Source organism: Peromyscus californicus, unplaced genomic scaffold (assembly GCF_007827085.1).
Source record: "Peromyscus californicus insignis strain IS unplaced genomic scaffold, ASM782708v3 Scaffold_13__1_contigs__length_99412109, whole genome shotgun sequence".
Lineage (NCBI taxonomy): Eukaryota > Metazoa > Chordata > Mammalia > Rodentia > Cricetidae > Peromyscus > Peromyscus californicus.
In genome coordinates, this window is record NW_026294424.1 from 52,973,280 (window position 1) to 52,997,747 (window position 24,468).

The window sequence follows — 24,468 nt, forward strand, 5'->3', positions numbered from 1 at the left end:
ATCCACAAAGATACCGCTACTATAGACTACGGGCAATGGTCGAGAGAGGGCCTGAGATGACCTACTTTGGTGATCAGATGGCTGAACACCCTAACTGTCATGATAGAACTCCCATCAAGTGACTGGTAGAAGCAGATGCATAGATCCACGGCCAAACCCCAGGTGGAGCTCCAGGAGTCCAACTGGCGAGAGAGAGGAGATATTATATGAGCAAGAGATATTGAGACCATGATTGGAAAAAGCACAGGGACAAATAGCCATACTAGCAGAAACACATGAAATGTGAACCAATAGCTGAGGAGCCCCCACGGAACTGGACCCGGCCCTCTGGATAAGTGAGACAGTTGATGAGCTTGAACTCTTTAGGAGGCCCCCAGGCAGTGGGACTGGGACCTGTCCTTGGTGCATGAGCTGGCTTTTTGGAACCTAGGACCTATGCTGAGACATTTTGCTCAGCCTTGGTGCAGGGAGGAGGGGACTGGACCTGTCTCAACTGAATCTACCAGGCTGGGCTGAATCCCCAGGGAGACCTTGCCTTGGAGGAGGTGGGAATGGGGGGTGGATTGGGGGGAAGGCTGGAGGGGTAGGAGGAGGGAGGACAGGGGAATCATTGGCTGATATGTAAAATTAAATTAATTATGAAGTAAAAACATTTATTAAATAAAAAAAGAAAATATCTCATTTTACTGAGCAGATTTGCTTGTGAATTATTATGAAGATGATTTGCTCCTAAGGTGTACTGTTTAACTGAAGCAATGATTTTATAGAATAACAGTGTTAGTTTAAATAGGATTTTGATAATTGAGGGTCTTTAATAAATACTGTAAGGGATTATGGTAGAGGTTAGATTAGTGGGAAAAACTAATATAGGTAAAAACAAGATATGGTGCTGCCCCTACCCCAGATAAAACAGGGGATGCAGAGGATAGAAAATAAGAACACGGAAATGTCACACAGCTCTTTTCTCTTGAGGAGTCATATAGACTGTGGCTTAGGTTAATGATTAAGAACAACAATTGAGTCCCAGAAGCTGAGCTAGTTCAGGTATTTTTCATCTTAATGAGGGAGATGTGTTCATAGGTTTTGGTGTGTATCATAGCTAAAACAAAGCTTTAAGTATGACTTAAGGTTAGGTTAAGATGTCTTTGCTAATGGCTTTGAGGTAAAAAACCTTTAGAAACAATCTAAAGTTTAGAAATGCACGTAGCTGAGTGAAGGACTCCGTGAGGTCAAGGAACAAGAACAAAGCAGCCCAGTTATTACTAGTTGACATGCCTTTTTGTTAGGATGGGTTGATGACCAAAGATGATGATTACTTCCTTGTGCCCATTTCAGTCCTCAGCTTCCTGATATAAAAACCTGTTGACGAATGGAGGACTTAAAGTAGAGCTGACTGATTGTTTTTCATATATAAAAGTTTAGATTTGTAATTATTTTAAGACTTTTTATAAGATTGCCTTTTGATATAATAAAAAATGATTTGTCTTTTAAATGGAACCACAAAATGCAACCTTCTGGTAAAAGAACTGACTGAGAAAAAAATACCTTGCTTGCTTACATTCTGTTAATGTACAATAAGTTGCTTGGGTATGAATGTATGTGGGTTCTTTCGATAGCTTACTTTTCACCTGTAATACATACATAAAATGTTTAATAATGTAGGGATATGGAAGATATGGTTTTTTTACTTGTATTCATTGTAATCATTCACTTAAAAAATAAAATGCAACCCCATTGTAATTTATATACTGCTTGAGAGATTTTGCTGGGTATATAAGCTGTAATGAAAGAAGGAAAACACCAGGAAAGATATAAGAGGAAAGATGTAAAAGAAAAATAACAGGAAGTAGGTAGAAGGAAGACATCAAGGGAGACAGAGAGAAGCATCAGTGTAGGAAAAACAGAGCAGAAAAGGAATACAGGAGAAGCAGCAACAGTAAGAAAAATAAAAGGAAGAGATAAGCTTTGGTCATCAGCAAAGTCCTTGTGTGTCTGTTCATCTGCCCAGTAGTTCACCTGCTCTGCATCTCCTCTTCAGTTTCTGTGACCTGTTGAAGGCTTGCCATTCAGCAGCACCCTAAGAGGGATCCAGACAGGTTGTGTGTGTGTGTGTGTGTGTGTGTGTGTGTGTGTGTGTGTGTGTGTGTGTGTGTGTGTTTCCCCTTTTCACTGGCCCCAGAGAGTTAAGCTTTGTCCCCCTTGCCAGCCACAGAGAATTAAGTTTTACTCCCTCAGATAAAAAAGTCAAGCTGAGTGATTAGTCCACTGATGATGTTGGATCCTTCTCAGTCTCTAAGCTGCTTGAGGCTGGTCCTTGAGACAGCAATATGAATTCATTTGCTTCAAGGTTAATAAGGAATCACTCTAGGGAATACCTCATTCACTCAAGTGCTTGCCTCATAAGTATGGGGAACAGAATTCGATCCCCAGATCTCACCTGAAAATGCCAGGTCTAATGGCAGGTTTTGGCTACCACTGTGCTGTGGCAGCTAAGACAGAAGAGTCACCGGTGTTCACTGCCAGATAGTCTAGAATAGTTGGTAAGGTGCTGGTCAATTAGAGACCCTGTTTCGAAGGAACAGGGCAGACACCTGCTGTCGTCCTCTGGCCTCGACAGTCACATGTATACATGTGGAATAGTACATATGAACAAAATGCAATATACAAGCACATAATAAAAGTGGCTAAATAAACAACCCATTTTGTTAAACGGCATTAATTTCCTAAATGGAAACACTTAAGAAAAGGAAAACTAAGAAATAAGATTATTTCCATAATTACAAACAAACAAAAAACTTTTCAAGTTTTAAATTTAAAGATTCAGGTCCCAAAGATCTTCAGGTATCTCAGTCGTAGATATTCTGTGAGATTATGGTTCTTTTTATTGAAAACTGAGATTGGAAGATCCTGCAAGCCTTTCACGACTCCATTCCCCCAAGGTTTCTCAAAATCTTAAACTGCAAAGATAATTCCAAGGGATGCTGTCAACCACATCAATCTTTGTTCTTGTCATTCACATTGACATTTCCCTAGTTCAGAAGAGAAATATAAAAATTCTATCTTATTGTTCATTCTTTAAAGTGTTCAAATGAATTCCCTGAAGATCACAATTCTGTATTCATGGCTTTTCTTGTTCCAACTTAATGGATGTTTGTCATATGTCAGCATTTTCATCCATATATTAAAATAATAATTCAACACGTAATAATTATTGTTTATAATTTACAAAATAGAAACTGAGGTATGAAATGATAGATAAATCACACAAATAGCTTTTGAGAGAATATATTTTTTTCTAAATGATACATCAGTACTTTGAAATTATTCACCATTTTCTACTGAAATAATTAAAGGAGGTGATATGTAGAAAAGAAGATCGAGGAGACTGTATTCTTATGTCATTTTAGATCTTTCAATGAAAATATTTAACAATGTTAGTAAGAGGAAAAATTTCTTTAAATGAAATTTTTGAAAAGTAAGGAAAATAGAGCTGAGTAAGCATTTGACAGGCTCGTCAAATGACAGGCAGGCCTGTCATTGTTTATTACAAATTTCATACAAGAACGCTCCAAGAAGGCAGTATTATTTCCAGAGTTTCCTTCCTTCATGAGGTTGACACCCATTAACAAACCCGACTCAGTAGCTCAGTTTGTAGAAGACCACATCAAAAGACTCGGGGATGGGTGTGGTTCATTCAACCTTAGAGCAGAAGATATAATTCATGTATTACTTCTGACAACCTTGGATTGTAAGTGGACATGTTTTTCAAGTAAAAATTCAGTACATGGGATAGAATTGCACTCGTACATAAATGAGTTTCTACTTTTCTCATATATTGGTACATACTAATGTGTGAGCAGTGGGGCAGGAAGTTAAGGAAGGCTTTATTAGGGGAAGGCTGATGAAGGTTGTTCAGCACAGAGGCTAAACAAATAAACAAACAATAAAAAAAAACAAAAAACCAAACAACAAATGCCCCTTTTCCTTTCGGTTCTGAGCCTAGTCTTTGCAGATGAGTGGAATTCTAACTTTGAATCAGGAAACTTCTGATTACAACAGATGGGGAGGGAACATTACAGAGTTACTAGCAATCAAAATGAAGAGTTGTGGGCTGCCTTACCAATGCATATATCTACCAAACAATTTCTGTACTTGAAAGTTCAGAGAAAATTGCAGAAGAGGGAATAAAAAGAGTATAAGAGCCAGAGGGCAGGAAATTGACTATGAAATTGTGCCTCTTAGAAATTTCAGATGGTACACCTGTAAATGTTTACCTAAACATGAACTGAACAGGGACAACAACTATAGATATGCTAAAGCAGAATAGGAAATGTTGATGAGGCTTTATCCCTAAACAAAGAAATACAGACAACTAAAGAATGAATGATGAGAGCAGAAATAGCCTTTCTTAGTGAAGAACACCAATTAGTTACCAATACCAAATGTTCAGCCACTAATACAGACATACATACATACATACACAATATATATATATATACACACATATATCACATATATATATTTACAACTAACATTATATATACTGAACAGGTTATACCTATATATTTAGGAACACATATATCAACTATTAATGGAAAATAGTTCATTAATTTGAAAATGAACTACGAGGGATATATGACAAAGTTTTTAAGGAGCAAAGGAAAAAAGAAAATGATGTAATTACATTATTATCTCAAAAAATAGGAAGGAAGGAAAGAAGGAAGGAAGGAAGAAAGAAAAGAAGGAAGGAAGGGAGACTAAATAATTTCAGATGAAATTTGTAAGAGAGAGTTCTCATGAAAGAAGTGAAATAGGGAGACCAGAATTCAAGAATGAAGGTCAAGTGGAAAGCAAACCCTTGGCTCCGGAATAAAGATAAAATGCAAAATATTTTCTAAAACCATAAGATACTCTAGACAGAAAAGGGCTCTGAGAAGCAGAACATGTAGATGATTTGTGTGTGTGTGTGTGTGTGTGTGTGTGTGTGTGTGTGTGTGTGTGTGTGTTGCCTAACTTTTCCTAGGCATGGGACTTGTTTCAATATGCCCTATATACCCACTGAGATTATACTGTAGAAAACAAGTAGCAGGTATCAATTGCATAAGGTCTCTTGATGAGGGGCAGCAGTTTGTGCTTACTTAATCTTCTCAGTGATGATAGGATTTTGCCTCTCTGTCTCTTTCTTTCTTTCTTTCTTTCTTTCTTTCTTTCTTTCTTTCTTTCTTTCTTTCTCTCTCTCTCTCTCTCTCTCTCTCTCTCTCTCTCTCTCTCTCTCCCTCCTATCATCTTTCTCTCTGTCTCTTCCTCTCCTATCCCCCCTCTCTATCTACCTTCCCACACATCCATCTGTCTGTCCATCTGTCCATCCGTTCATCCATCCATCCATCCATCCATCCATCCATCCATCCATCCATCCATCCATCCATCTATCTATCTATCCAGTGTGTACATGTTGATATTTTTCTAATTGGTGTTCTTCTATTCATAATTTTTAGTTTGCTTTTATTTTTGTTTAGAGAGAGTTCACTCACACAAAGTTGGCTGGATAGAGAAGTGGGTAGAATCTGGGAAAAGCCAGGTAGAAGAGAGAATATAAAATGTACTGTGTGGAAAAATTTTCTTAAAGACTTTTTAAGTAGGTGATTCTTAGACTAAATAACAATAGATTCATTGGCAATTGGAACAAGCTGAACAAGCTGAGACAACTGGGCATGTGGTGGTATTGTGTTCCCCAAAACATTGTGTACCCTAATAAATTTATCTGGGGTCACAGAACAGAAAAGCCACTGGATACTTAGGAATCCTAGCATTCCAGAGGCAGAAATCCATGTGTTCAAGGATACAGCCAAGCATGGTGACTCACGCCTTTAATCCCAGAAAGTGAGCCTTTAATCCCAGGGAGTGATGGTAGAAAGCAGAAAGATATATAAGGCATGAGGACCAGAAAGTAGAAGCATTTGGCCTGGTTAAGCTTTTGGCCTGGTTAAGCATTCAGGCTTTTGAGCAGCAGTTCAGCTGTGACCCATTCTGGATGAGGACTCAGAGTCCTCCAGTCTGAAGAAACAAGACCAGATGAGGATCCGGCGAGGTGAGGTTCTGTGGCTTGTTCTGGTTCTCTGATCTTCCAGTTCACTCCAATACCTGGCTCAGTTTTGATTTTATTAATAAGAACTCTCTAAGGTTCATGCTACATGGGCACACAAAGGACTCTGTTTTCAGATAGATGAAATGCTAAAAAAGAAGGAATGAATAGGAGCAGAGGCCTATTTACACTCAGGTTGGTGATAGGAAAATCTGGTGTAAATGGTGGATCATGCTTCATCTACCATCTTTGTGACACAAACTAATTCTTGATAAATGGGTCTTAGGCACTTGCTATTACTTTTATCATATTCAATAGTTTGCACCTATAAGTTCCTAAAGTATGGATTCAGCTTAGGTACTCACTTCTCTTCAGAACTTCTATCCATCACAGCTTCACATTTTAGTGAAGTCACTAACTCAGCAAAACTTCTGTGATCTCCACTCTAGCCTTTTGACAAATGTTCTTTGTTCAAGGGTTTATGATTCATTGAAACAAAGATGAGCAATGTTTTTGGTTGTTGTTTATATTCCTCACAAGGAACTAAAGCATTTTATTAAAATCCTTTTGAAGTAAAAAAAAAATACTCCCATAAATTTCAAAGGAAAAACTCAAATGATTAATTGATCTCTTTATTATCCAATGTGAGTAACTACAGACTTTTAGCTGAAAACTACCTATTCATGTGATTGCCTTACTTTAAGCATTTTAGGAGAAGAGAGGTTGACCTGAGGGAGATTGTAAAACATACATAGATGTGCCAAGGTGAGTACACTAAAACACAGTATCAAAAGAAAAAAAGCAACAACTAAATGGCACTGTTAAAACGACACTGTGCCCAAGCTGAATTAGGTTCTTAGTCTGGACTGCACTATCATGTTGTCTCCGCAGTCATTTTGACATTTCCTGTTTTACAATGTCCTGCCCTCATTCGCACGCATCCTTCCACATCTAGAGTACCGTTGAGATAATCACTCATTACCATTATTTACTCTCCACTCTTTTTTTTTTTTTTTTTGGTTTTTCGAGACAGGGTCTCTCTGTGTAGCTTTGCGCCTTTCCTGGAACTCACTTGGTAGTCCAGGCTGGCCTCGAACTCACAGAGATCCGCCTGGCTCTGCCTCCTGAGTGCTGGGATTAAAGGCGTGCGCCACCACCGCCCGGCTACTCTCCACTCTTAGCAATTACTGCATGTCATGAATTATTAAGTAGTTTCAAAAAAAATTCAAAACACAAGTTTTAAATATTTTCGATCCTAGTTGACAAGTATTAAGGGGTTTGAAAATTTAACTGCATATGATTAGCTTTTAAAAGACTTTCCTTTATTTAAAGTCTGTCAGTTGTGCACTGAAACTTTATTTAATAACCTCCTTCTAAGTTTCAATTTGGATAAGAAGTAAAATTATCAATCTAAGAAAAAAAACATTTTTTTTCTAGAATGTAGGGGTGAGGTCTTCAAGCCCACACCAGTTCAACCTCCCTACATTCAATAAGATGAATGGAACTTGTCCTTGGCGATGAGGCCCTACTGTCAGTTTTCAGAGTGAGACCTAGCATCAGTCTGGGCTGATTAGAGATCTCCGTGAGACCTCTCCAACCAACAGCTCAGTAGAATGTAATTCAATCCCACCACTGGAAGCCTTGTCTGGGTACAAAAAAATGATCAGTTCAGACTCTGTATCCTCAATTACTAGGAGTCCTCACTAGGGTCACCCTCATAGATTCCAGGAAGTTTTCACCTCCCTAGATTTCTTCACTGCCCTCAAATGCCCCCTAATTTCAGCAGTCTCTCCCACAACTCTCTCCCTCCATTCCTCTCCCCCAAACTGATCCTTCCTACTCTTGTCCCTACCTGTCCCCAGTCTAGCCTCAGAATCTATTCAATTTCCCCCTCCTAGGCAGATCCACATTTTCCTGGAAAAGGCCTCCTCTTTACCTAACCTCTCTGGATCTGTGGATTATAGTTTGATTATCATTTACTCAATATTTAATATCCATTTACTAGTGAATACACACCATATTGGTCTTTCTGTGTCTTGGTTACCTCACTCAGGATGATTTTTTTCTAGTTCCATCCATTTGCCTGCCAATTTCATAATGTCATTTTTTAAACAGATGAGTAATACTTAATTGTGTAAATGTATCATATTTTTCTTTATCCATTCTTCCACTGAGGGACATCTAGGTTGTCTCCAGTTTCTGGCTACTATGAACAAAGCCTCAATGAACATAGCTGAGTAAGTGTTCTTGTGTTAGGATGGAGTGTCCTTTGGGCATATGTCCAACAGTGGGTCTTGAGGAATATCAATTCCTAATTTTCTGAGGAATCACAAAATTGATTTCCATAGTGGCTGTACAGGTTTGCATTCCCATCAGCAATGAAGAGTGTTCCTTTTCTCCACATCCTCATCAGCATGAGTTGTCACTTGTTTTATTAGACAGGTAAAAGATGGAATCTTAATGTCATTTTGATGTTTTGATTAGCATTTCCTTGGTGATTAAGAAAATTAAACATTTCTTTAAGTGTTTAGAAGCCATTTGAGATTCCTCTTTTAAGAATTCTCTGTTTAGATCCAAATAATTGGATTATTTTTTTTTAATATTTAGTTTCTTGCGTTCTTTTTATATTTTGGAAATTAGTCCTCTATTGGATACAGAGTTGGTAAAAACCATTTTCCCATTCCGTAGGCTGCTTTTTTGTCTGATTGACATTGTCCTTTTACTTACATAATCTTTTAAGTTCATGAGGTCCCATTTAGTAATTGTTGATCTTCATGCCTATGCTATTGTTCTGTTCAGGAAGTTGTCTCCGGTGCCAATGCATTCAGGGATATTCCTCACTTTCACTTCTATCATGTTCAGTGCGCCTGGTTTTATGTTGGGGTCTTTGATCCACTTGGACTTGAATTTTGTCAGGGTTATAATATGGATCTATTTGCATTCTTCTACATGCAGATATCCAGTTTGATCAGCATCATTTGTGGAAGATGCTCTCCCTTTTTTCCTTTGTGTATTTCTATTTGTTTGTTTTTAAATAAAAATTAGGCATCCATAAATGTGTGGTTTATGTCTGGGTCTTTAATTCGATTCTATTGATCAACATGCCTGTGTTTTATGTCAGTGCCATGTGTTGTGTTATAGTTCTGCAGTAGAACTTGAAATCAGGAGTGGTGGTACTGGTACCCAGCAGTTCTTCTGTTGTTGTTCAGGATTGTTTTAGCTATCCCAATTTTATGTTTTTCCTTATGATGTTGAGAATTATCCTTTCAAGGTCTGTAAAGAGTAGTGTTGGGATTTTGATGGGGATTGCATTGAATTTATAGATGACTTTTGGTAGAATGGTCATTTTTTGCCATATATTTCTTTTTTATTTTTATTGTTTTATTTTTCTTTTTTAATTCATTTTATAGACCAACCACAGATCCCCTTCTCATTCCTTCTCCACCCTACCCCCTTTGCCCTTCCTCAACCCCTCCTTCAACAGGGTAAGTTCTCCCATAGGAGGACAGCTAAGCCTGGGACATTCAGTTGATGCAGGACTAAACCCCTCCCTTATCAGGGGTGAGCAAGGTGCCCGACCATAGTTAATGGGATCCAGAAAGCCTGTTCATGTACCAGGGATAGATCTTAATCACACTGTCAAGGGCCCCTCAAACAGACACAGCTACACAACTGTCTCCAGTATGCAGAGGGTCTAGTCCAGTCCCATGCACACTCCACAGCTATTGGTCTAAAGTTCATGAGTTCCTTCGAGCTTGGTTCAGTTGTCTCTGTGGATTTCTCCATCATGATCTTGACTCCACCTTGCTTTTCCCTCTCTACGACTGGACTCCTGGAGCTCAGTCTGGTACATGGTTGTGGATCTCTGCATCTGCTTCCATCAGTTACTAGATGGGTAGATTTGGGGGGGTGGATTGGGGCTTGTAGGTTACAGGGTCCAGTGGGAGTAGCTTCAGGAATCTTGCCTGCTAGCCTACAACTGGTCGTGACCCTGGGTCTGAAGCCTAGAGGCTAGGGTGATCAGCTAGGAGAACAAAATAAAAAAGAGAATGGTTATTTTTAATATGCTAATCCTACAATTTATGAGCATAGGTATCTTGAGATTTTCTAATATCTTCTTAAAGTTCTTTCTTTGAAGACATGAAGTTGGTGAAAGAAGATTTGCTCCAGGCTATGGAGAGAGAAACCTGGATACCAACCCAGCCACAAAACCCTCAACCTACATTCTGTCTTACCTGTAGATGTACTGGGTTAATGGTGGTGCAAAACTTGTCAGAGTGGCCAAATAATTTTTAGTTTAACTTGAGACTCACATTCTTAAGAGGAAGCCCATGCCCTATACTGCCTGGATGGGCAGGAATCAGAGAATAGACAGACCACTAGGGAAGAAAAAATTATGACCAGCAAAAAAACAAAAAAAATAAAAATAAATCAATGAAATGTTTCCTAATGATATTTTATTATACTCATAGATCGGTGCCTTGTCCACTCGTAATCAGAGGAGCTTCCTCTGGCAGCAGACGAGAGTGGGTGCAGAGACTCACAACCAGACACAATGAGAGAAAATCTAAATTGGAAGTCTCCATTGGGTCCCTCCCCTCGGAGATCCAGGAACCTGTGAAAAAGGGAGAGGAAAATTTATAGGAGTCAGAGGGGATGGGGAACACCAGGAGAACCTGCCCCCATTGAGTCAACTAAGCAGGGCTCACATGGGCTCACAGAGACGGAAATGACAAGCTTGGAGCCGGCAGGGGTCTGAACAGGTCCTCTGCGTATACATTCTGGCTGTTAGCTTGGTGTTCTTGTAAGACTCCTAACAGTGGGAGCAGGTGCATCTCTGACTCTTATGCTGCCTTCAAGAGCTCTTTTCTTCCTATTGGATTGCCATGTTCAGCCTTGCTGGAGGACTTTTGTTTTGTCCTATTGTATCTTGTTTTGTCCTGACTAGCTGTCATTTCTTGAAGGCCTGCTATTTTCTGAAGAGGAGAAGTTGGGGGACTGGGTGTAGGAGAAAGGGGAGATGGGAGAGACTAGAAGGAGCAGATGGAGGGGAAACTGTCATTGGGATTTATTGTGTGAGAAAGGAATATATTTTCAATGTAAAAATTTCATGAAAACATCTTCTTTTTTCAAAACTGTGACTTTGTATAGTAACAATGACATACTGTTTCACACTGCACTTTGAATTTCCAGGTAAACAAAGACATGACATTGAAAATTAGGGGTCTTGAAATATTTGTATAATATATAAAATTTTCTAGACAATTAATATAAAGTAGATATACTGCACTAAGTAGTTGAGCCATCCTAACCTTGTGTTAAGGAAGTTTCCTGTATGTGTTCAACTCTCCAAACTCTCTGCATAGGTATAATCACACTAATTTTATATTACATTTGTTTTCTTTTGGGAACTTCACTTAAATATTTCCTGCACTCTATTTCATAATTTTATCTCTTTTCCACTATTAACTGGTGATTTTACCCCAGTTACACAATATTTAAAATACGTGATACTTTACTGGCAACATAACTCATAAGTAATTTCATAAGGAAAAAAATGATTTTGCCTTTTTATAAAACAAACTACTAGAAACTGAAATTCAATATCATTGTATAATATCAAGTTATATCATTGCAAAGCAAGTGTCATGTTGTATAGAAGATTGTCCCCTTCAAAATACTAATATGGGCTCATATAAGACAGACACAGCTGCATTAACTATTCTGTTGAGAATCACTTTGTCACCTTGTATTTCAGTGTTCACATTCCTCATTCAAACACTCGTCTACAAAAGCTTGTGGCCTTGAATTATGTTAACAATTTTGGTTTAAATTGGTGCACATAGTTTAAACCCACACAATATCCTGCTTCTTCACTTTCTTATTGACAGTCTCTTTTCAGTGGGATGGAGGATGCATTTAGAAAGTCAAAAGAAGTCTGTGGCCAGTCTTTCTTAGTTATTTTCATTTGAGTTCACTTACTGTCTGACCTATTTCACTGATGGTGGAGAAATGTTAGGAAGAGTCCTTTTAAATTTTAACAGAGTGGTTGTCAGAAGTATGTAACACACACACACACACACACACACACACACACACACACACACACGCGCGCGCACACACACGCACACACACACGTAGAATGAGCGAAAGACTTAAGTGTCAATATCATATATTTTTGTAATTTCTAAAGTAGATATGCACATACAACAGAACTATTGTTAATTCTAAAAATATCAAGAACTCCTCAGCTATAAAATTAAATATATATATATATATATATATATATATATATATATAGAGAGAGAGAGAGAGAGAGAGAGAGAGAGAGAGCGTGTGCAGTGTACTGAGTGAATTCATTGCTTCTCAAAAGAACACTCACATTTGACCCCTGAATAAATCATCTAAAATCCTAAGAGCTAAAATTAAATTGTCCTTTCCTTAGTCTAAGGATCAATCTAATTATACCAGAAATTATCAGACTCAATATCCTCTTGGAATAGAGACTTCTATGGGGTGATGTTATGTAAATAAATATATATTCATGGTTTCAAACTGAGTCAAACTAAGTGGATAGAAATTTAATTAAAGGCAAAGTGCTCTCTTTAAAAAGAGTAAGTATTAAATAATTTTCTGCGATTCCAGAAACAAAAACTCTACCTTATTTCTTCATAGAATAAACTTTTATTAAATTTATGGTCTTACATGCTGTATTTTAACCTGCTCCAGAAATAACTTCATCATACATTTCTGTTCTTACAAAAAAATCTGAAGGGCATAACTCACCGTAAATTTAGTAAGATTTTTTTACATGTAAAAAGTAATTGAATTGTCATGTTAACCCTCTACTGGAAATGAGCTTGTGAACCATTTCTTAACATTAATAAATAATAATAAATAACAGAAGAGCTGAAAAGCACATAAGCAAGTGACTTTTCTATGTCATAGAGAACTAAAGTTAAGGGGAAATCTGAGGAGAAAGAGACACCCATGGAAAGTTACGCTGGTGGGTTACCTGCAGCCAAACCTCTTGGAGAGTTAAACAGTTAAAAGCACTTAAATGATAGCCTCTATAAATGCTTCAGATGGAGAGTGGACTAGCTGAGTACTTCTAAACCTTTTTCATCTTTTTGCAGCCATTTATTGTCCATGAAACTTAAACATTACCCTAGTTTATTACATAAATAGGCATAAAATTTTAAATTTAAATGTTTATCGGCAATTATGAATGAATTTCTTCTAAGGAAATTTTTTGATATATAATTTTTATAATGGATTAAAGAAGAAATCAGATTTGTATATTATTGAGATAGAAATACTTGTTTATTTTTACATATAGAAATCATGGTTTACTATTTGATAATGCAGTACACAAATTTGCTTGAATATTGCTTTAGAGTTGTTTGATATTTGATTTTACAAGCATCATTATTGAAACACTGCATCTCATAATGTGTAGTACAAAGGAGAAGGTATGTTTATTGTCAATTTAGAAATTGTCAGTCTGTCCCAATCTCAAGCAAAAATTCATTTAATAATTTTATATGAAACTCAAGTCAGCTACTCAAACATCAACCTTTAAAACGAGAGATTCTAAAATGATATGATCCAAAGACCTGCCACTTTCATACCCATATGGTAGAAAGTGGTTGCAGGAAAATATTGAGTATGAGTTTTATATAATTAAACTGTAATATTTCCATGAAAGCAAAAAAAAATTTGTGTATGCCATGAAAGTATCATTACTCTTTACATACGAAAGTCATGAATCCAAGCTGAGGTATTTTAGACAACACTCATTGTGTTTGTGTGGCAGGAAGGTGAGTGGCGTACAAAGAATGCATGTTGTGTCTTTATTTCCAAGGCAGCAGTGAATCTGCACCATTCAACATGGATAAACTTTACCAGAAACACCATGCATTATTTGTTTGCTTGATTTCAAATTAAATTTTAGTCACTGTTTATTAAGAAAGCTTTTCCCTGTGCCAAAGTTTTTGTGGTGTCCATGTTTCATTATGAATCTCTATATGGACTTGTAACCCCCATTTTAGGACCTAGTGTGTGGGTCAATGTGTAAGAAGTTGGAGAGGCTGCAGTATAATTTTCATTGCTTTTACCTCCAGAAACCACACCAGGTTTTCAGGATAAATCCTGGAAAGAATGCCTCCTGGCTCTAGTAGAGAAAACATAATTTTTATGAAATAGCATTGAACCTTGACCAATGTGAGAGTTATGAGTGTCAACCTTCCACCCAGGTGAATATGACTTTAAATTCCCTGATATAGCAACAGAAGGTGGCTATCAAATTATTACAGTGTTCTTGTATCTGTTTACGTTTCTCTTGAGTACTCATTTTTCATTTGTAAGAGATAAAGTAGATGATTATCCATTTACAACTCACACACCAATGGAACATCTTTTTCTTATATTTTGAAAGTCCCAAGGCTATACAGTTTGTGAGGTTTTTCTCAAATTGTTATAAATGGGGAAGGGGGCGAGAAATGATTCTGCCTATAGGTGTATCTTCCCAGTTCAGACATGTGTTGTTCAAGAGCAACTGTATACCCAAAGCTTTTCCAATGTCACATGTTCACTCTCAAAGGAAAGGAATTTGTAGCAGGTCTATTTACTTAGGGAAAGAGAATTCCTCTCATTACACTTGCCACCAACTTCCTTTGTTAATTAAAAGAAAACCAGAAACAAACACAACAATAAAATCTAGTGTAGACAATAGGGGTCAGTTTCTAGGAATGGACTGACAACACACACAGAGAAGGAGGAAGACAGTAGGGAACAACTAACTATACTATTGAAAAGACATTGTAGATGTAACCAACTGTCCCACCAAACAAGAAACACAGAACCAATGCAAAGAAGAAAGCCAAGAGTTCAGAGTCAAGAGCAAAAACCTTACCCTTTCTCCTACAGTGGTCCTACCTCTCCTAAAGAGAGCTACTTCCTGTGTTAAAGTCTTTATATAGACTTTCTGTTCTGCCTTCTCATTGGTTGTAAACCCAACCACATGACTGTCTCGTCACTGCCTGTCTGTACAGACCTCCAGGTCTTCTATGGTTGGTATTGAGATTAAAGGCGTGTGTCTCCAATGCTGGCTGTATCCCTGAACACACACAGATCTACCTAGCTCTGCCTATCAAGTGCTGGGATTATAAGCATCGGCCACCATGCCCGGCTTTCCTATGGCTTGCTAATAGCTCTGACCCCTGGGCAACTTTATTTGTTAACATACAAATAACATTTTAATACAAATAAAATATCACCATAAGACATCTGTAGATGCTGTCTAGTAACAGTTATAGAATGCTCTCCTTCCACCAAACTTCACCAGAATTATCAAGTGTCTAAGGAAATCCAGAATGACAGGGAAATCTAAGAGAGAGTGTAAAGATGAGGAGTCTCTGCTTCACCCACATAACTTAGGATCAAATTTATATTTCTTGCTAACTAAAATTCTTGAATCCTGATAGAAATGGAAAAGCCAGAGTTCGGTTTTTTAAAAAGCCTCTATAGAGACAATAGTCCTTGTTCTAAAATCTTTCTCAGTTTTAGAAAAGCTAGTAACCATGCAGGGCTAAAACATTTATGACTTATGATCTAATCATCTCTCATTTTTTATCTATAAGCCTGACCAATAAACCTAAACCACCTTACAACTTCATTTATGAAAACATGGTGCCTTCACCCCTTCGTTCTAGTCTCTGTGATGTGGCAAGGTACTCTGCAGACTATAGAAAGGGAAACATGTGTATCAACCTTGCAACAAAACCCTGAAGCTACAATCTATACTGCCTGCAAGATATGCTGGAGGAATGGTGGTGCAGAACTTTTGGGTTTGGTCAAACAAAGTTCAGTTTATCTTTAGGCCCACATTGTCAAGAGGAAGTCCATGCCCTATATTGCCTGGATTGAGCAGAAACCAGAGACTAAAGCCCAGAGACTTTGGGTAGAACCAAACCTGACTAGCAAAAAAGAAAAAATATCAATGAACTGAATCCGAATGATATTTTATTATACTCATAGATTGGTGCCTTGTCCACTCATAATCAGAGAGGCATCCTCTGGCAGCAGATGGGAGTGATGCAGAGACCCACAGCCAGATATTACGCTGAGAAAGAGTCAAAATTAGAGGTCTCCATTGGGTCCCTCTGCTCAGAGATCCAGAAACGCTGTTGAAAGGGAGGAGGAAAGACTGTAGGTGTCAGAGAGGATGGAGGACTCCAGGAGAATACAGCAGGGCTCACACAGGCTCATAGAGACTAAAATAGCAAGAGTGGGACCAGCTTGAGTCTACACTATGTCCTCTGCATATACGTTACGGCTCTTAGACTGGTGTAGGAATCCTAACTGCAAGCGAGTGTACCTCTGAATCTATCGCTTGTTCCTGAGGCTCTTTTCCTCCTATTAGGATGCTTTATGCAGCCTTGATATGAGGGATATTCCTTTTCTTTTCATATCCTGTGTTGTCATGTTTGGTTGTTGTCTCCTGGAAGCCTGCTCTTTTCTGAAGGGAAATGAAGGGAGACTGGATCTGGGGGTATGGGGAGACAGTAGGAAGTTGGGAGGAGTGGATCAAAGGAACACTGTGGTCAGGATGTATTGTATGAGAGAAGAATCTATTTTTAATTTTAAAAAAGGGGAAAGAATAGATAGTAGCCAGTTGTATTAAACTTCCTCTCAATTTTTTATTTTGTGTTGTATGTGAACTTTCTCTGATGTTCAGAAGCACTTGAAACTGCAGTGTAGAGTTTTTGATTTAACCTCTCTGTCTATGAGAACTCCCCAGCCTTAACCACCTGGGAAAGTTTGTACTCAAATAGGATAAAGGGCATACAATCTATCTGAAGAATGGTACTTAGGAATTCACAAAGTCAATGGGAAGATAAAATCGGGGCATGTAAAAGACCAGGAATCTCCACTGCTTTCAGACAAAAGCAGCTGTGAACCACAACCAAGCTACTAGTCACATAAGCATAAGTTCTCACAGTGAAGTAAAATCCTAGACATGTCAGTTCATAATACATGATAGAACAAATTCAGTTTAAAAAATAAGTATAAGTTATTCCAAAAGCTTAAAAAGAGAAATATTCGTAATAATCACAACCAAAAATAATAGAAGTATGTGACTGCTTTGTTATGGTTTCTATTGCTGTGTAGAGGCTCCATAACCACAGCAACTCTTATAAAGGAAAATCTTTAATTGGGGTGGCTCACTTACATTTTCAGAGGTTCAGTCCATTACCATCACGGCAGGAAGCAAGGCGGCATACAGACAGACATGGTCCTGGAGAACAAACTGAGAATTCTTACATCTCTACTCACAGGAAACAAAAATTGCCCTTAAACACTAGCATGTTTTAAGCATACATGAGCCCACAAAGTTCACCTTCACAGTGACACACTTCCTCCAACAAGATCACCCCTACTCCAACAAGGGCACACCACCTAATAGTGTCACTCCCTTTGGGGGGGCATTTTCTTTCAAACCACCACAGTGTCTGAGGCTGGGTTGGAACTCAGAATATAGTGTAGACTGGCATGAAGCTTAATATGATACTCTTGTATCAGGCTTCCCAGTGCAGGGGTCAAAAGGCATATACTTCGGTCTGTCACTTTTTTTTTTTTTTTTGGCTTTTTGATAACACCTGTTCTTTCTATGTGAGCTTAGATCTCAACGTATCTCTAGTTTGTATTTCTTCAATGGTCAGAGGTAGTGAGAATAAGGGTTATTTTGAGATTATAATATAATACATAATTTCTTCTTTCCGATTTTTTTTTCTTTCCAAACCCTTCCATATAGTTCTTCCTGTTCTTTCAAATTCATGGCCTTTTTTTTCATTAATTGTTATTACATATGTCTATATCTTACCTAGTCTGTTTATATAGTGGTACTTGTGCATATATGTTTTCAGGGCTGACCATTTGAGATTGGATAGCAATTGGTGTGTTCTTCCTTGGTGAAGACTATTTCTTCCCTCGGTTGCACTGCTGTCCCAGAGGTGGGAAGTAAGTTCCTATTGCTGAAGATCCCACATGCTTCAGAAATAGATCCAGAGGCTCCTGTGCTGAAAGTGACTTTAATGTTCCCTCCCTGAGGACTATGTTTCCTGGTACCCAACGGATCCATGCAGATTTCCAACAGAGAGGCCAAAAATAGTTCTACTCAGCTATGATGCCTGTGAATCACAACAATGGCCAGCATGTCATGATAAACTTAAGGCTGCCGTCGTTGCATGTGTACTTTGGCAGGCAGTTTTCTAGATGTTCTATGAATTTTTAGCTAATATAAACTAGATTGATTTGTGATTTGTTTCTCAGAAAGTTTATTTTTGGTACTTGGGTATTTGTCAATTTTCTATAATGTTATTTTTATTAAATTTATTTATTAATAATAGTAATCCTTTGGTAAAGTCTTTTCTATATGTAAAATCATGTCATCTACAAATGATATCTTCTTTCCTTCTCACTTGTGTGCAGCTTATTCTTTTCTCTTGCATAATTGGTCTGGCTAAAACTTCCAGGAATAGTTGGGAAAATAATGAGAGAAGTAGACACCATTTTCCCTTTCCAGATCATATGGGAAATGCTTTCAGCTTTTCCAAATTTCATGAGTTTTAATATTGGTTTGTCATGTGAAGCCTGAATTATCTTGAGTTTTCATCACAAAGGTGTCATCAATTTTACTGACTGTGTTTTCTGAATCTTGAGACAGTGGCATGATTTTTGTCTTTTTTTCTGTTGATATGATACATTGTACTTATTGATTTGCATATGTTCAATCATCTTGGCATGCTTTGGATAAACCCCACTTAATTGGGTTCAATAATCTTTTCATTGTGCTTCTGCATTTCCATGATAATATTTTGATAGCCTTTCATCTATAATCCCGGTTATTGATGTATGATTTCTGCTTTATTTGTTATATGAGAGTAAAGCTGACCCCATCTAATGTGCTTACACATTAGAATTGTCTTTCTTGTCAATTTCTGTGATTTTTTTGAGGGAAATTGATGATAATTCTTTAATAGTTTGGTAAAATTTAGCAATGAAGCAGTTTTATCTAGCATTTATTTGTCAATGACACTTTTTACAGCTGATTACTATAATCACTGTGTTGCTGTGATCATGTCTTCTGTGTTCATACTTCAAATTTGTAAGGCTGTGTATATCTAAAAATTTTAGTAGACTTTACAATTTCCTAAGCATGTAATCATACATAGTTGCCTCTAATTGGGCCTTGCATTTCTAGGGTGTCACTTGAAAGGTCTCCTTTCTCTTTTGAGATTGTATTTATTTTTGCATATTTTATTGAAAGAAAAGAAACAACCCAAATTTGTTTTATTGAAAATATGAAAGTTAAACTTTTATTTGACAAGGAAGTCCCATGTCAGCACCATAGCTCACTGTAGTCTGCTTTTCTAAGCCATTGATTTACAATTTATTAAAGAAACAAGCCATCAAACATTTCACCTGATATATCTGTTGAGACACACTGCTAATAAGCCTATTTAGAACAGCTGGGACTCTCCCAATAAAAGCATTAACAATGATTCCTAAATTCAAGTTGAGTTTTAATAGTCATATTAGATCAAGTGCATAGCTGTTTAAATAAAACAAATTTGCTTTGAAGTCATCAGTCCCCCACCCCCGACTAATAAGCCATAATCCTGTACTGTGATTCCGTTATTGAACTCTACCTGTAACAAAGTGAGGTGGTCCATTACATTTCTCAAACTCTTAATCTTAGATGTTCAAAGAAAAATTGAATAAAACTCATTAAAATCACATCTAAATGTCAGTCTTGTATGACTGTGATCAAATTTATTTTGACTACAACTAAGTGCCGGACAGTTACATTAAATGGTTCTTTGTGTGATCTAGAACTAGCCAGAACAGTCTTTAAAAAGGAAACATTAAGAAACGGACTCCCAATTTTAGAAATTTCAAGAGGAAGATGGGGTCAAAAGCCTGGAATTAAACAGAGGCTGTGGACAGTAACAAGAAAATATTACTTTCCTGATGTAGCAGAGCAGTTGCACAGATGAGTTGCCATCAGTGAGGCCGTGGGCACAGGACCTGCATGAACTCAAGCTAGACACAAATCCTAACTTGTACAGGAGAGCTCCACCCCTGACTAAGGAACTATTGGCAGGTGAGAGCTGCTGGGACAGATATAGTTACTTTTCTTTAACAGCACAGGCCTCTCTAGATTGCTCATCCTCTAGGGAAAGGCTACCATGGCGAGTTTATGGCCTGCATAAACTGTACTTGATTGTTATTGGAATCAAAACAAAATAACAACAACAAAAAAAAAAACAGACGAAGTTGAGTGTGTAGAGAGGAGGGTAGATCTATTTGGAGCGCAGAAGGAGTAAAACAATAAAATATATATTACCTGAAATTTTCAAGTAACTACTAAAAATGAGGGTAGAACACTCCATGATTTTTCTCCCTTTATGTTAATAAATAGATTGTTTGCAAAACATGATTTTTACACACAAACAGATTTACAACAAGAATTTTCCCCCTTAAAGTTGAGGATATTTCATTCTAGTAACTAATTATCCAAACATGAGTCAACTATTCTTGACCATTATTAGGTTTATTTAAGCGTGCAGTACTGAGACTTCAAGTCACAGTTTATTTACCTGTTTCTTAAACATGTCAATTTTATGCTTCTCACTGGCAAGGTTAATGCTTCATTTCTAACAACATGGGAAATGAATAAATGTGGTAGGCATACTTAATAAATTCTATGAGTAGCCACCTCATATTGGCCATTCTTTTGGACCCAAACAAGTAAATTAAGACTTTCTTCCCTCTAATCATCTCTAAATCTAAAAGTCATCCCCATGACCTTGCACATCATATGACTGAAAGTGAAAATTGATTCTTTCAGGTAAAAACTCTTCAAGGGGAGGGGCTGCTTTCGCCATGTATTTATTTTTTGAGGGTGTGTGTCTGTGTGTGTATTATGTGTGTGTATGTTGTGTTTCTGTGATTGTGTGTTCATGGGGATTTGCACCTGTATGCATGTAGTTATGCATGCATGTGTGTGCACAAGTTCATTCAGGTCCATATGTACATGTGTAGACAAGTGGAGCTGAGAAATTGACAGCAGGTTTCCTCAATCACACTCTGTCTTATTCTTTATTGTTTTAAAATATTTTTCGAAATTATAGTATGATCACATCTTCTCACTTTCATTTCCTCCCTCAAACACTTCCCATGCATATTCCTTGATATTTGTAAAATTTATGACCTGTTTTTTTAAATTGCTGAGAATATATATATGCTTTATTCTACATGTGTACATATTCATATATATATATATATATGAATATGTATATATAAATATTCATTGATTGATATACACATACATCCTGACATCTACCTTCCTCTTTGAGATAGTGTCTCTCACTGAACCAAAAGTTCATTAGTAGGGCTGCCTGTCTATCCTATAAACTCCAAGAATCCACCTATCTTTACCTCCCACTTCCAATGGTCAGTTGGCTGATTCCAATAGTCATTCTTAGCTTATTAGCATAGTTTCCTTTAAGAAGACTTCACAACAATTTGCACTAAAGACAATTAAAAAAAAAAACAGAAAATGGGTTCTCATACTGGGCTTTCTGCTTGTTTGTTTGTTGTTTTGTTTTGAATTTTTGCTCATGTAGATATTAGTTTATCTTTGTCATAAACATTTAGAACTCAGAATAGTGTTTCTCTGTGAAGGAGATGGATTTTCAGCTTCTGTGGAAGAAGGAACACAGTGCACAATGTCTCTGCAGCAGAATGCCTGGCTTCCTCACAATGGTTCTGTACTTTAAGGCCATCTGTGCCAGTATAAACCACCTCCTAAAGAACCACGGAATCTTTGAAATTTATGAACAATATTGATTTTCTGTGTACAACAAAGGAAGAAATTTCATGGCTTTCATATCCAGATCTAATGCTTTTGAGAAAAATGTCACCAGTCTAAATCTATTGTTCATGTTAGAAATCAAGTATATTTACATAGACGGACTCCTTTTATCTTTTCCTTCCATCCTTGAATCCTCAGGTTTCTTTTTTTTCTTCTCTCACACAACACATCCTGACTGCAGCCTCCCCTCCCTTCACTCCTCCCAGTCCCCCACTAACCTCTCCATTCCAACATCCAAAAATGCTTCTGCAGCAAATCAAGAAACATTTTTATTAAGACTCAACTCCTAGAACTGTTAAACTGGCTTTAGTTTTCTTCCTGCTGCACAGAAACATTAATTTAGTTCAATACGTAATATTTTCATACATTGACTTTGCCTTTCTTCTGCTACAACTACAGATATGGTATTGCCATCAAATTAAGATTGTCTTACATTTTTAGCCTTCAATCCCAGATAACCTACTCTTTGTCATATGTGACAGTTTTTTTTTTTTGAAAGTGACAAACAGAAATGAAGGAAGCACTGGAAATAGGCTAGTCTAACAGTTCAGTAGCCTGAAGTTTTAAACTAGAGAGTCAATTAGATATGATCTTGTCTGTTAATTCACATTTGTGTCTGTTCCCCTTCATTGAATGTTCTCTGCATTTCACGTGCATCATTCAGAGTTTGTGCATCAGTTCTTTCCTATTCTTGTTTGCCATAGAAAAACACAAACATTTCCCCATATCAGCAGCCTTTTACGACTTTAACAAATGTAAATGAAATGTAATATAAAGCAATGAAGCTATTCACAAAAATCTTATGTTTGTATTACATGAACTTATCAGTTCAGGTTGCACTTGACATTGGCTATGTTTGCTGTAACTTTTTCCTAAGCACAGTGTAGACAGTTCTAAATTACATACACTCAAACATATAAAATGCCTAAAAATCAGCTCTTTGAACTTTTCATTTACTAGAGAGTAACTTGACTTAGAAAATAGAATAAAATGATATTATAACTGATTTGTATGCTCTAATATTATCAGGTTTTAAGACAAATATTGAGGATGGGAAACAATGTTTGAGGCAAGTGATTGATACCTTTGTATTTTTTAATGCAATGGAAGAAAGGCTTGATCTGCTTGGATTCAGAGGCTGTGAAATTACAGCATCCAGATTCACTGTTTCTCCCCTTTCTGTCCTAATGCTCATCACTCAGCAGTGCACAGTGACTGAAAAAAACAAGTGGAATCTGAGTGACCTATTCAAAATACCATTCAATTTAATAATAACAGTATTTTTTCCTTTGGTCAAAAAGAATTAGCACCCCCACAATCCTCAATAAAGAAAACAAAGAAAGAGGATTTCTTTATTAAGGAATAAATGGAAATAAGTGGGTTAATCACTTCAGTGTCACATTTTAATTTAATTTACAAGTGTCTTTAGAGGTCATTTATGCTGTGAGATCACTGATAACATTAGAAAAAAATCCTCCAGTTTTATGATAATATTAGCTCCTGGGCTGTATTATATATTTTTATTTTTATATTTTTACTAACCATTATCTCACTGAATTCACGGAATAACTAGCTAAAACAGATTTCTCTAGCAATGGCATGATTAGAATTATATTCAAAGTGGGAATGCTATGTGCATAAGTTTTCAGTAACTATTACTGGCTGTGATAGTCTGTCTGAGTCTCTAATTCCAATGCTGCTGCTATTAAAGCAGGAGAATCACAGGTTTGGGGATGGCTTGCTCAACATAGAGAAAACATACCAAAGACAGCATCAACAACAAGAAATTCAAAATAACAATTAAAAATATATTAGAATCACTAACACCTTTATATTTTTATGTAAAGATTTTAAAAATTATTTTTTAATATTGGTATTAATTCTTTGATAATTGTAGAGATCTTTTGTCTTCTTGGTTAGATTTGATTCTCATTTTATTTTCAGTGATTTGTTTTTTTTCAGAAAATTATGAATGAGATTCTTTTCATCATTTCTTTCTCAACATGTTAAATGGGAATACAGAAAATACAGAAAAATTGATTTTTTATCTCATTTAATTTAACTTTTAGCATTCTTAATTTATTATCTTAGTTCTTTGACCAAATGTTTTCAAATTGAAAGTTTCCGGTGTTAGTCTTTATGGTCCCATAGGCAGGCCTACAAATATGGAGAGTGACTTCTTCCTGTTTTAAATATTTAGCCCTTTTCTTTCTTTCTTTTGTTTTAACTTGCTGATTAACCCTCAAGACGTATATTAAATTAGTGGGCACAGTGAACATATTTGTGTGACTTCTTATTTTAGAAGTAGTTCTTTCAGTTTTCTCCTGCTTATTGTAACATTGCCTATAGTTTGTCTTTTATACCTTTGATAATATGTTGAGGGATGTTACTTTGAATTTCAGTTTCTATGAGGACATTTATTATAAGGGGAAATGAAGTTGGTCAT